The following is a 14,380-nucleotide window of genomic DNA, read 5'->3' as shown; positions in this document are numbered from 1 at the left end:
CCCAATAACCTTTATTGGCCTTCTAAATTAATTAACTATATAATCATACAGATAAATTAATGTCGGATCGCTTTAACCCAATCGATAGGTTGAGACTCTGACACGTGGGGTGCCAAACTACACCTCGTGTCCTAGAAGATACAAAGGAGTGTATATCGACTCACTCATGGAACATGTTCGTCATCAGTTACCCTGTATGTATAATCTCCCATCCACTTGATGCTCCTTGGATGACTTAGGGTATGATTAACTATCAAACCCTAATCGGTCATCCGAGTTAGTATTGATGTATTCTGAAATCATTAGAGAACTCTTCTCTGATATTTCACTGCCTTGTCCATGGACTTCATCGCATCATCTTCCTTGAGTTGTCACCTCTTATATTGAGGGTGGGCGATCCCATCTTGACCAATCAATCGTCTTCGTGAACTTCTTAATGTACCTGAACTAAGACCGTTTAGAATCCCATGATTAGAAACTCGTTGGCCATAGCCAAAGTAGAACCGTCCATCCACAAGACGTCTTTGGTATCTCAGATCTAAGGACCACTTACACAACCACGACGTGAATCAAGCTGATTGATAGTTCGGTATAATACCATTCAAGGATTCGTACGGATTAATTCAGTGAACTCTTTCTACTAAAGAGCACCCACTATCTAGCCTTAGTGTCTCCACACTAATGGCTACGGGACCGGTCATACTCATCATAGGAGTGAGGCTAGATAGTGCTATTCTATTTAGATACTTTGATGTCCTTCTCGCATATCTTTCGAATAGGAATGTTTAGAACACATGCTTAACGACGAGTGATCTCCGTATTACAATCTCATCATAATTCACTAAGTCCAATCATGCATTCGCGGACTTCATTTTAAGCATCACACGTGCACTATAATGAATATGTTGTAGTAATGAACATGAAACGAGATGTGGAATGTGTAATTGGCTTGCCGGCCACATATATTTCCATCCATTAGCTCCATTAAAGATGAATCTCCATCAAATAATGGAAGCTACAATATCAGAATGTTCCAATAAATAAATGAAGCTCCATTAAATAAATAGATCTATTTTCCCTTTAATTTTACTCTTTCCGTCATTTAAAATATTAACATGTAATAAGTTCCATTAAATAGATGAATTTCCATTAAATAAAGAAAGCTACTATATCAAAAGGTTTCTCATTAGATGAAAAAAAATTAAATTTGGATACTTTCATGGTTGAACAGGGGGAAATGATTAAGAAAACAAGTGTAGAGACAGAAAGTGTAAAAAAGGTGTTATAATCCTTTACATCCAATCATAAAAATTTCATAGGATATTAATATACATACTATTATGTTCATGAATATTCACGTCAGAATAGTGAGAAGTATGATAGAGTTATATTCATATGCATGTGTAAATACATTCTATTTATTTTCGGAGTTTAAACAATACTCAGTGTTTTTTTGTCTCCTGTATTTATATACATTATAATGTGTTTGTAAATAATTTAATAATTTTTAAATAATATTAAGTTTGACCATCATGTGTCTCCTTTTACTATGTGTAAATAAATTTTATTTTCCCTTTAATTTAATTTCCCATAATTTAAAATTTTAATATCTCATTGGCTCTTATACATGAATACTTTCTATATATTTTGGCATCATCTTAGACTTTATATGACCAATAGTACTTTGGAATTATGGAATAAAATCGTATAAGATGATGTATTTTTAAGCATTTTTAAAAACAATAATTTTAAATTTTTCCACACAATTTTTCCTTTTATTCTTAACGAAAAAAAATATTATCCCCATTTTTCCCCTTTTTCATGCCTTAAAATTTCTGTCACCATTGTCATCCCTGATGGCCATTCCGTCACGTCACATGTTCGAGACCCTCTGTCATTGTCACATCACCCTTCACGAGTATTACCTCACCGTCACTGTCATAGGGCTAAAAATTGTTATCTGTCACCATCATGTCATCTGTCACGGATCTGTCACCATGATAAATGATGTGATGGATGATGTTTGACATTCCCTACTCTCCGCTTATTTTTCTCTCTCTCTTCATCAATTTCTCCTATCTATCTCTCTTTGTTGATTTCTCTCTCTTAGTCTATTTCTCTTCTCTATCTTTTTTTGTTGATTTCTCTCTCTCTCTCTTTGTTATCTTCTCCTGTATATCTCTCTTCGTCAATTTCTCTCTCTCTCTCTCTCTCTCTCTCTCTCTCTCTCTCTCTCTCTCTCTCTCTCTCTCTCTCTCTCTCTCTCTCTCTCTCTCTCTCTCTCTCTCTCTCTCTCTCTCTCTCTCTCTCTCTCTCTCTCTCTCTCTCTCTCTCTCTCTCTCTCTCTCTCTCTCTCTCTCTCTCTCTCTCTCTCTCTCTCTCTCTCTCTCTCTCTCTCTCTCTCTCTCTCTCTCTCTCTCTCTCCCCCCCTCTCCCCCTCTCCCTCTCCCTCTCTCTCTCTCTCTCTCTCTCTCTCTCTCTCTCTCTCTCTCTCTCTCTCTATTTCTATCCCTCTCTTTGACGATTTCTATCTCTCCCCCCCTCTTTGACAATTTCTATCTCTCTCTCTTTGATGATTTCTATATCTCTCTTCGTCAATTTCTTTTTCTCTTCTTTAATTCTCTCTTTCTCTTTGTTAATCATCCCTCTTTCTCTCTTTTTTAATTATCTGTTTTTCTCTCTTTTTCTCTCTTTGACGATTTCTATCTCTCCCCCCTCTTCGACAATTTCTATCTCTCTCTCTCTCTTTGATGATTTCTATATCTCTCTTCATCAATTTGTTTTTCTCTTCTTTAATTCTCTCTTACTCTCTTTGTTAATCATCCCTCTTTCTCTCTTTTTTAATTATCTCTTTTTCTCTCTTTGTAAATTATCTCTCTCTCCCTCCGTTGATTTCACTAAAACATGTATTTTTTTTCTCACTCTTTGTTTATTAATAATTGAAGTTATTGTTCTAAAGTCATTGAAACTTTACAATAGTTTAAAAATATCCCAGTTTTGGATATCACTTCTAGTAAGATAAATTTAAACAATAAGTAATATGAAATTTATCTAAATTTATATTAAAACGTCTATTCATGTATATTTTATTAAGTAAATATAACCACACTCATATTATATTATTAATACTTATGTTGCTTTCTACAATCTGCTAAACCCCTATTTTTTGCAAAATGTGGCACTTATAAAATTCAAAATAACTAATATTATGATTTAATTTAATTTATTAAATTTCATTTTTAGATATATTTTTTTAGTAACATATCTCTCACCAGCCCGATAATGGATAACTGAACGGATATCCCTTATGTTTTTGCAAGGTGCAAAGTCTAGGGCGGCACATATTGGACGAGATGAAAATTTGTATGTTGGAAAAAGTAAGGGATGGTTGTTTTTGTTCTGGGACAAAAAACCATCTCATCCGTAGGCATTTGACTGCTTAGAAGGATAATGTACTAAAATTACATTTTATGATTTTTTCTCAAAGTTTAGAACTTCTTTAAAATAAATGTCTAGAATTGTTTTCTGTTCCGAGTGTCAAATGGAATCAAGACTCCAAGGGCCTGTCAGTTTCGGACAAGAGGGTTCCTTGACAGGACAGTTACAGGTGACCATAAAAAATGGGAGGCAAGATGAGACGAAAACAGGCCCAAACACTCTTACGTCCTCGGACGAGCATGCCCCTTTAGGGTCTGATAGTCCTGGTCCAATATTGCATTTCAACAAAGACTTTAACCTTATAGCTCAGTCAAGTGCTGGTCCGTTCTTGTTTGGTATCAGTCTGGTCTCTGTCCGTTTAGATTGATTAGTCAAAGTAGAAAAATCATGCTGATAGATATGTTGATTATCAACATGCCCAGCTTTAGAATCGCTAGGAACCAATGCCTCTTTGCCTGTCTTCCCTTCTTTTCCCCTCTCCTTATATCTCTATACCCACATCTTTCTCCCTCCACACCTCTCTTTCTTCATGAAGAAGTGTGCGGGTTGAATAGTGCAGGAAGAAACGCTCAATAGAGGAAGAGGTTGTGATGGGTTCTTGCTGCCCACCTTCAAAGAAGAGGCCTTTTTCATCAAGTAGGCACCCACGGACGATCAAATATGTCATGGCTACATTGAGCTCAATAGAGGCCTCTCCAGTATCTTGGATTTAATATTTTTTAATATTTTATTGAAAATATTAAATAAGTATTTAATAATTTACTTCCAGTCCGATTTGACCCTCGGATTTAGACCCGACAGACCAACCAGTCCACCCTAAAATGCCAGACCTATAGTACTATGTGCTAAATAGGGTTGTACATTTAGGATGGAGGACCGGTTGGACTCGCACCGTAGGTCCTCTATTTGAGGACTGGCAACCAGTCCTCAATTTAGGTCCACAGGTCCAATTGGACCGGACGGAAAGTAAAATTTTAAATATTTCTTTACTATTTTTTGTAAACTTCTAAATATATTAGCTCAGCGTAGCCACAATGTATTTGAATGCCCATGGCTGCCACTAAATAAAGAGTAGTTCATCTTAGAAATTGGGCTGCAAGAAGCCATTAAAACCTCTTCTTCCATTGAAACTTTCTTCTCTATTCAGCTGGACAGTTCTCCATAAATAACGGAGGTGGCGTAGAGAGAGAGATTGAGAAAGAAGGGATGCGAATAGGTATTCTACCTGTATTCCTAAACCTTATTATTACATTAAACGTAACCATCAACATAAATTTTCTACTTTGACTTTGACATTGATTAGTCAACTTAACCAAACCGGGACAGGATCCAACAGGACCGTAACAGAACAAGAACGGACCAAACTTTAGGTAATGGTTAAGTCTTTGCCAAAAACCTTGTTATTACATTAAAATAATAGTCCTAAATATCAACGGATGACGGATGACGGATGACGTTAATGAATGAATTTATGATGGATGACGTAAAGTTTTCTTGTAGAATTAAGTTGTAGAGAAGAGTTCGCCATCTGCAATAGTGCAATGGCATGCTCAGGGTTGGCCATGGTTTCCTTCCCTTGCTGTCTCGCTCTCCCCGCCGGCGAGACGACCAGGTCGAGGAATGTGAGCATCGTAAACTTCTTATCGATTTCCTCGTTTGAATTTTTCCTGCTTATGTTTGAACAATATCGTTTTCTGCGGTTTTGTTGACTGTTCATGGTGTTATCTCTTCCATTTATCCTCTTCCTGCGACCAGGTGCTCTTTGATCTTCACGCCTTCATACTCTCACTTTTTCTTACTCGAAATTTTCCTGCTTATGTTTGAGCAATATCATTTTCTGCTGTTTTTTTTACGCTTGATGCTGATATTTGTTCCATGTGTTCTTTGACGACTCCTTTAGTCTGATATTCGAAGATATGTGAGCATATAATGTTCTTATTTTCATCCTTTCACTTTTCTGGCTCGACATTTTCCTGCTTACGTTTGAACAATATGGTTTTCTGCGGTTTTGTTGATGGTTTATGGTGCTATTTCTATCAATGGAACTGATTGACGACCAGGATGAGAAATGTGAGCAGAGTAATCTTCTCACATTTCCCGCTCGAACAATATCGTTTTCTGCAGTTTTGCTGATGGTTGATGGTGTTATCTCTTCCATTTTTCCTCTTGCTGCGAGCATGTGTTCTTTGAAGACTCCCTCTAACCGGATATTTTGAAGATTGTGATATTCTAAGTTCGAATCTCCTCATGTTGAGTTGTCGAGCTGGAAATCTTCCCTTGGGTCGTTCCTCAGTAGGAAACTAATAATATAACGTGCAGTCTGCTCTTTCAAGCTTGATAGTGGTCGATTGCTTCTCTCTGCTACCATTGATAAAGCTTTAATGGGGCTAATTTTGGAGGAATCGAAAGAGCCAACAGGCATTCGTCTGTTGAGATTAATAGAACAAATTGTCGTCCGCTCTTTGAAAAGGATTCAATGTCGCTTTGATTTTACTTCGATAATCCAATCTGATTGTGTAGGAATATGATTCAACTCCTCTTTGTTGCCCTTCCAAGATCCTGCTAGATTCCGATGGACAAAGGAATGGTCCAGAGAGAGAGAGAGAGACTGGAAACATTAGCTGGTACTGGGAGTCCGAATTTCTCGATGTCCTCTTTCTCCCTTTTCCATCTAGAGCACTATTTTCCTTCAGATATGAATCAATTTCCTCTGAAGGCCATATGTGCTATAGTGTCAACATAATCTGCAGCATTTGTCTGCAATGATTATTGTTCTATAACTTCTTAAAGAGTCTAATCTGGTGGTCTATTTGCGCCTTTTCTTCGGGATGGTCGCCAATTTTGTATGCTCTCCCATATCTTTCTTCAAAAAAATATTTTCTCCATTTGTTTCCATGCTATTGTGAAGGCTGCATCCCAAGTTTGGAAACCCAGTGATATTTTCAGTAATGATCCTTTTCTCTTCATTTTTGGGAAGCCTAATCAATCGGCACATATATCATTAGCTTTTATTTCTTTAATCTTACCGGAAAATTGTTCACAGTTCTTGTTGCCATGCATGTATTTCTTTAGATGCTGATTTTTTGTGCTTTAACCGTGCCAGGTTCTTTGATTCTTTTAATGTGAACCAACTTCATCTGTCGATTGAACTCTGGTTGTCAGTTTCGCATCAGATAAGATTGTCTCCCTGAGGCTGGAGAAGATTCTTATCTGCTAAATCACATATCAAATTGATTGGCAACTGATTGGCTCCCTCTATCAGTTGGTCCATCCTAGAATATTGTTTCCAAGAAAACAACATTCTTAGTATTTTGATGGAAACCCCGCTGCTAGCCCGCTCAAAAAATGCCCTAGACAGTGCTTCCAATTAATCCTATCGCTTTCAGACGTTCCAGTGAGGAAGGATTGATAGGTAGAAGGGAGAATAAGTTGAAATGCAGTGGCTGCTACCTCCTTTGCCAAATCAGCTAATTGGTAGAAGATAAAAATGCCAATCTTAAAAGACAAAAATGCCCCTATTGATCTGAAACGACCAAAGTACCCCTTAATAGAGGTTTGGGATGTTATCATTTTGTGGCTAAATCGTCTCCTCCCTGACCCTGATTTTCTGCTTTTATAATGTCGATAAATTACTTCACTTCAGATAATCTTCCAAAACTTTTAACTCTAGTTAAGCTACGCGTTTAAGTGTAAAACGGGAAGTTTTCTACAGAAAACTCTTTTTTAATCGGCTTCAAATTTTACACAACTTTCGTTGACTGTCATCAGGGTATCTCATCATCGTTGACTGGGGGAAAGGGGCTGGAGCGAGGAGCTGATCCAAAGCTAGAGTTTTCCATGGGTGGGCATCATTCTTCCACCCTTGCAAACGAACTTATCTGGACAAATCTTAACAATAATTGACGACTTTGATTTCATTCATGCAGTAACGAACCAATGCATTAAGATTGACTTTTCTGCTGGCTGCATACGTGAAAACAATCATCAAATGAAATGTGGGCATCTCGGAGATCAGAGTAATTGCTATCGTAGTGTTTCTTTCAAATTTCCTTCAGTTATATCTGGTTTCTGGATTGGCCCTGAGGCTGAGGACGGTTGGGGTTTTGTAGAGGCCTTTGTGGATCATTCGTTTGAATAAATGCTTCTTAATTTCGAATTCCCATTTTATTTTGTTTCGACGGGGTTCATTGCAATGTTCAATGGTTGTTCATTACTTAAACACATCATGATTTTTGAAATCCTTGATGGAGACCCTTCCCTAATTTTGTTTTCAATTTAATTTTGATAGCTTATTGCTTTATTTTTGATAGCTTATTGCTTTATTTTTTATAGCTTTTTATGTTCTTTTGTAAAACAAGTGATACACGAAGGGATTACGTTTGAAAGAAACGGACTTTTCCATTTGTTCCTTTAAGATCACGTTTGAGGTGCCGCAGTCCAGCTGCTCAGTCTGTGGTGTGAAATGATTTTATTCTATCCTACCCGTGCCTCAAAAATAAAAAATCATCAGAATGAAACTCATAAAAATCATAAGAATTAACGCACTAAATATGATTGTGTTGTCACATTTTTCGGCGACAACTGTGCCTGGCACCTGTTGAATAACTGTTCTAAGAAAATTAGAAAATGATCTATGTGATGCTCTTAAAAATATGAATGAATAGAAATTCGAAATAGAACACAAAAATCGATGGGAAGGTGAAGAGGAGTATTTCTTTTCATCTATCACCTGCATGGTTTTGGTGGTTACCGCTTTGTCGGGTGACAGCCCTCTTTCAATCATCTTCCAAAAGAAGTCACCCACTTGGTGAAGTTAATTTTATCTCCTTATTTATCAGTGAATCGTTATCAACAAGGTTTAAACTTATCGGTGTTTCTGAAAATACATTTTCATTGGTTGCCATATTTTGAAAAGTGTATGAAAATCATTTTTTCCGATGTTTAACTTGGATAAATATATGTATTTTGTTCTATCGATATGTTAAAGCATAATTAACCCTCCATCAGATTGTACCTTTTGTGGAATAAAGGAATGATTACTATTGGAGTGGAAGTACGAACCATGAGGACTATAGAAACTGAAGAACCAGTTAAAAAATTGGGTTGGCATGAGAAAATTGTTGAGAACTCATTTCTTCCCACTATTATATCTGATTTCATCCTCGTAAACTTATGAATTTGAATCCAATATATTTCAATTATTTCTCTTGTTTCAATGGAGAAGATAGTAGAGGTTCTAGAATTAGATTCTTTTAATCAAATTTGAAGCCAACACTTTTCTCATAAAAGTGGGCAACACTGGACACCACGAAATATTGTTATTCATTAGTAGATGGCTATTTTATAATAAATTATATGAACAGATTCTAAAGTTTGGAACGTTGAAGTATACAGTATAAGAAGATGACTTGATGTGCATTAACCAACACGTCTGCTAATATGAGCCGTAATTTGAAACACACACTGTCGAGGTTTAATCATAATGTGATGGGACTATTATTGAGCAAGTGGGGCCCATGGGTTCCTATCGTTAGGGCTTCTAGCCGTTAGGTTATTTTATAGCCGTTGTAAGAAACCCGTTGTAACCCCCGTTGTATAAAGAACCCTAATCGCAGTAATGAAAGTGTGCAACATTTTTCTGTTGGTTTCCCTCTCTCTCTCTCGCCATTCTCTCACATAATATATTGAAGATGAAGTGTTAGAGCAATGTTTCATTGGCGCTCATAGTATTGTTTCCATCTACCCATTCATGGACCTATGTATACTGGAAACTTAACGATGAATGTCAATAAGAAAGAAGTTGTGAATTATCCAACATTTGAATATACTCTTTATTCACTTTGGATAAATACAGTTAAAATCTTATATTATTTATATGAATTAGTATTTTTTCTTCTCAAGGCTTGGGAGTAAGTACAATATAAAAGTGTTAAAGAACAGAGAGACGTAAAATATAGGATATGAGAATATTATTGTAGGTATTTGAATTATTATGTTTAGTGAACACTAGATCTGGAAGCTTACTAATTTTAATATAGTAAAAATCCTAAAATATTTATAGGGATCGATATTTCTTCTTCACAGAACTTGAGAGAAAGTTAATTTAAAAAGATTCGTTGAAGAGACCTAAATTATAGCTTATAAGAATACTATGATAGTTTAAACTAATATTTTGGTGCAACATTAAATCTGGAATCTTACGTATTTTAATACAGTAAAAATGTTAGAATATATATATTAATATTTTTTCTTCTCAGGGATTTAGAGAAAGTACAATTTAAATTTATTTCACGAACACAGACATAATTATAGCTTTTAAAAAATGCACTCTCTTCTGATAAATTTTATGTTTCTATTTTCTTTACTTAGACTTTGAATTTCATCGTTTTATATGCCGGATAACATAATCCAGTGGACAATTATCTTCAAGTGAAATTTTCAATAATTTATTTAATTTATACGCTGGACAACCTTTCATCACTCCTAAGTCATGACTTTCCTATTCAGCTTTGCTTGCCGCCTATTAAGAGAATAGGGAGTTATTTAAATTATTTTAATGGGACACTAAATTTACAAGCTTACTAATTTTTATACAATCTTAGATTATTTTCAAGGATAAATATTTATTCTTCCTAGGGCTTGAAGGAAAGAATGAGTTAAAATTAAATAACTCCAAAGAATGAGAATAGGGAGTTATTTACTGAACACAAAGACTTAAAATATTGGATATGAGAATATACGGTAGTTATTTTAATTGTTATTTTTAGTGCAACATTAAATTTGGAAGCTTAATTTTTCAATTCAGTAAATATTGTAGAATATTTTTAGGAATTGATATTTCTTCTCCTTAGAGATTGTGAGAAAGTATGATTTAAAATATAGCTTATGAGAATATTATGGTAGTTATTTAAATTATTATGAATTTTGACTTTGTATTTAAGAAGATATTAATTTTCAGATGCGGGATCTACGTTTTATACATTCCTATGACTTATATTTATTTAAATGGAATTCATTTAATGTTTTCCCATCTAAATTCCTGCTTGCCACATGTCGCTATTTGATTTGATCAAATAGAATTACAAAAAGGTGTCATTATAGGATTGCAAAATTGTGATGCCATAAATGCCAGAAAAAAAGATGTGATTTAAAGTCACATTAAATGTGTCTGCAGAGACTGAGAAAAAAAATTATTGCATGCATTCTTCAAAGTTATAAAGTCAAGAGAGCCAGTGTGCTGATGTGGTGCTACTCGATTGGTAGAGAAAGAAATACTATTGGGCGGTTAAAGTAATTCAATAGACTGGTACATAATCCTAATGGGTAACACGCACAAGATTTTTTAACATTGGTGAATATACTATATGTTTGGGATCTTCTAGTAAATGTTCCTAGAGACAGACACTTCAATATAATTTGCATCGAAGAGTATAAAAAGAGGGGGCACAGTTAATTCATATCTATGAGATTCATTCTGAGTTTCCCTCTTTCTTCTCTTCATCTTCCCAAGTGATGCTTTCAGTGATACTAAATGGAGAGGAAATCATATTTCCAGAAGCAAATTTTGAGGGGAAAGAAGAAGAGATCGTATGTATAAGTCTAAAAATTTGACAACTGATTGGCTTGAAGATTTTCACTCAAGAAGCCCAAAGGTCAAAGATTTGATCCATGCAAAGGTAATGGTTTTGGTTTTTCTATATTTTTGGTTTTCAGGTCCATTTGTGATTCAATATTTGGCTTCGCTTTCAAGTTTGGATTGTGTATATCAAGGCCACAGTTGCCAGAAGCTTGACCTTAAGCAATTTAAAACTTTCACATTACTTAATATTCTTCAAAGATTCTGTGCAATCATTGGTTGTGATTACCCACATCTTCCTCAATGGATGGTTTCAAAATAAACCATGTCCCTATGCAGAATAAGACAAAAAATGGAAAATTTGAAAAATGATTGAAGGAGTGACACGGTTGCTGTCACCATATGCCACTTTGACACATTTCTAATTTTTATAAATGGCACAATGCTGTGTCATGTTGGGTAGATGAAAATCGAGTGTAAAGCTAACAAAATAAAGGTATGATGATGCCATGAAGCTCATGCCTGCAACCTCAATGCAATCTCACATTTCCAATGATTATTGGACATGTATGTAGGGTTAGACATTTAGGACCGGAGACAAGTTGTACCAGACCAAACTGGTTGGTTAAAAATAGATCTGAGGGTCAAACTGAAATGGGACCGGAAGTAAATTATTAAATATTTATTTTATATTTTCTGTAAAAGTATAAAATTCACCCTAGCTTATGCTTCCCCCCTCCCACTACTGCTCCCACCCCATTCCTCATTCCAGCTGTCCGTCCCTAATGGGCTGTGAGAAGTGATAAGTCGATTTTAAGTGTTTATAATGTGTCATTTTAGGCAAATCAAACTTATATAATAAATTTATAACTCCTTAATCTCTAAATAACCTAATATAGAGGGAGCAAGGGTCGATCCACAAGGAGGAGAGGTATCTAGATTTTAATTAGGGTTTCTTGAAGAATATGAAAAGATGAGAAGGATTATGGAATGGTCTTTATGTATTTATCTCCTTTCGTAGATCAAAACATAAAGATATAAGTGGTGTATTAAATTGAGGATATTTATGTAAACCTAAATTGATTATAATAAAAGTATTAAATGAAATCTACTCCTAATCTAACCTTGCTTTCACTTCTGTGCAAGTGATGCTCTCTTCATGTTCATATCTTCATGGACCTGTACATTTCGCCCAGTGCCTTGGGGTCTTACTCAAACATGAATCAACTAATGAGAAGAGAAGGAATTCACTAGTCTTTTGATGAAAACACAATTCGTCACATCTTCTTGGGCTTTGTCTCACTCCGGCTAGCCATTTGCTAGAAGCCACATCAAAAACAGAAGAACCGGATGCTTTGAAAACTCTTTTCTTTCACAACTTTTCCAAATTTTGAGTACAGAACAAAACATAAATTTTAAAATTACTTCAAGGCTTGTTTATAGGCGATCTGTAGGCCAGAAAATTGGTGGTTATGAGAGGAAACCACCAAAAACATTTCGAGTCAAAAAGCCCTCCAGGTCAACAATTATGGCCCTTTGAAAAATGCCCCGTTTTAGGATTTTTTTGATTTTTTAGGCATTTTCCCATTTTTTATGATTTTTATGACGTTTTCTTGATTTTTTATGATCGGAATGATCCTCAGCCGTCAGATCGTCCGATCATCATGATCGAAATCAGTTTTCACCACTCGATCTCTTCAAAATAGGGTTCCTTTATAGTCGGACCGCTCGTGGACCGTCCGATCATGCACCCTTGACCTGCAGAAAAAATACAAAAGAAGAGGAGGTAAGCTTACCTCTTCAATGGATAGCCAAGTTAATCCCATATGGAAGAACTTTAAAATAATCTGGATTATAAATAACAAGGCATATGTTATCAATTAAAATTCCTCATTTGCGCCCATTGCTCCTCTAAAACATGTACACGTGTGCGCAATGTGTGCCTCATCAGTGCCAGTTGTTATCTATGAGTGCTGACATGGCACACCTGCCACATCAGCCAGGTGATTAATGGGCCTCCTTTTTGCAAAGTTACCCTAAAAAACATAGAAAATATTCAATAAATTCCATATAAATACTGAATATTCAACATTAAATATCCTCTGATTTATTCATCCTTTTAATATGAAATTTTCACCACATTTTATTGTTAAAAATTCTATTTCCCATTAGAATACTTTGAAGCTGAAATTAATTCAAAATAATTATTTTTATATTTTTGGAAAATTTAGATAATAAAATGATAATATGTAATATAACATATCAATTTAGCCCAAGAAATGCATGAATTATCATACATAAACATGCATAAATTGCATATTAACAGGAAACCATGGCAAGATCTTCCTCTCCCGAACATTTCTCTGTTTTTTTGGATGGTTCTCCATGAAAAAATAGAGTTGTGGAGAGAAAAAGACCCAAAGATGGAGAAAGAGAGAGGAAGGAAGGAAAGTCACATTCATTCCACCAGTTTGAAAGCAAGTTATGTTGATGGTAAACATAATCATTAACGTGGAGAACTTTGACTTCTAGACTAACTAATCAAACTGTCTGATTAAGACCAGACAAGTCTGGATCGGAGCTGAACAAAATTCTATGTACAGTTTACGTCTTTGCTAAAAATTTTGACCTCCCAATCCTACATGTATGTGCCACCTTTTTTACCTTTAGAAGACTTAAGTAAGAGTAAAGTGAATTTTTTTAAGAGTTACACATGCGAATCTATCTTGTTCCTCACAATCACATTGTACTTTTAATCTAACTATTTTTTTCTATTGGTCTATGTCACCTTACCTTTAAAACATTTAAAACATGTCAGCTCATGATTCGAGATTATGGCATCAAAATTTCTGATACCAAAATGGCATATTTTCATAATTATTATATCTCATAATCATTTATAAAAATTAGTAATTTTTCACCATTAAAGACAATCAAATGGAAACACATAGCAGGGAAAAACTAAGGCCAAAAACCTCTAAATAATTTCCATAAACTAAATATAATTCATAAAAATATATATATACTGAATTATAAAAATCATCTAGTGATGAATTTAATGTCATAAAATTCTATAAAAAGAGTTTGAAACCTAGAACATTATTTTTAATCTTGTGAATATGAAGTCTCAAAAATCTGTATCAATAAAAAATACACAATATATCACTCTGGAAATGAAATTAATCATTTTAATGTTGATAACATTCATATATTCATTTTAGTGCAAGTAAACATGTAAACTTAATTACAGTAACCTCACAGGTACGGTGTAATCCTTAAAGACACCTTCACTGCACAATTTAGTTAAAACTCTCCTAGAAAAATTATTATATGACATTATATTATAAACATTAATGTGATATTTTC

The 14,380-nt window shown here is 34.9% G+C and overlaps 1 long non-coding RNA gene across 1 annotated transcript; it reads left to right on the top strand.

Moving 5' to 3' along the window:
* The first annotated feature begins 4,929 nt into the window (after positions 1-4,929).
* Positions 4,930-7,594, top strand: LOC144716666 (uncharacterized). The gene is made up of 3 exons (XR_013584966.1): positions 4,930-5,060; positions 7,207-7,279; positions 7,365-7,594. It is a non-coding gene; the product is annotated as an uncharacterized LOC144716666 (long non-coding RNA).
* The last annotated feature ends 6,786 nt before the right edge of the window (positions 7,595-14,380 follow it).

This window comes from Wolffia australiana, chromosome 1 (assembly GCF_029677425.1).
Source record: "Wolffia australiana isolate 7733 chromosome 1, ASM2967742v1".
Lineage (NCBI taxonomy): Eukaryota > Viridiplantae > Streptophyta > Magnoliopsida > Alismatales > Araceae > Wolffia > Wolffia australiana.
Note: the sequence above shows the minus strand (reverse complement) of the source record. Positions and strands in the feature narration are given on the sequence as shown.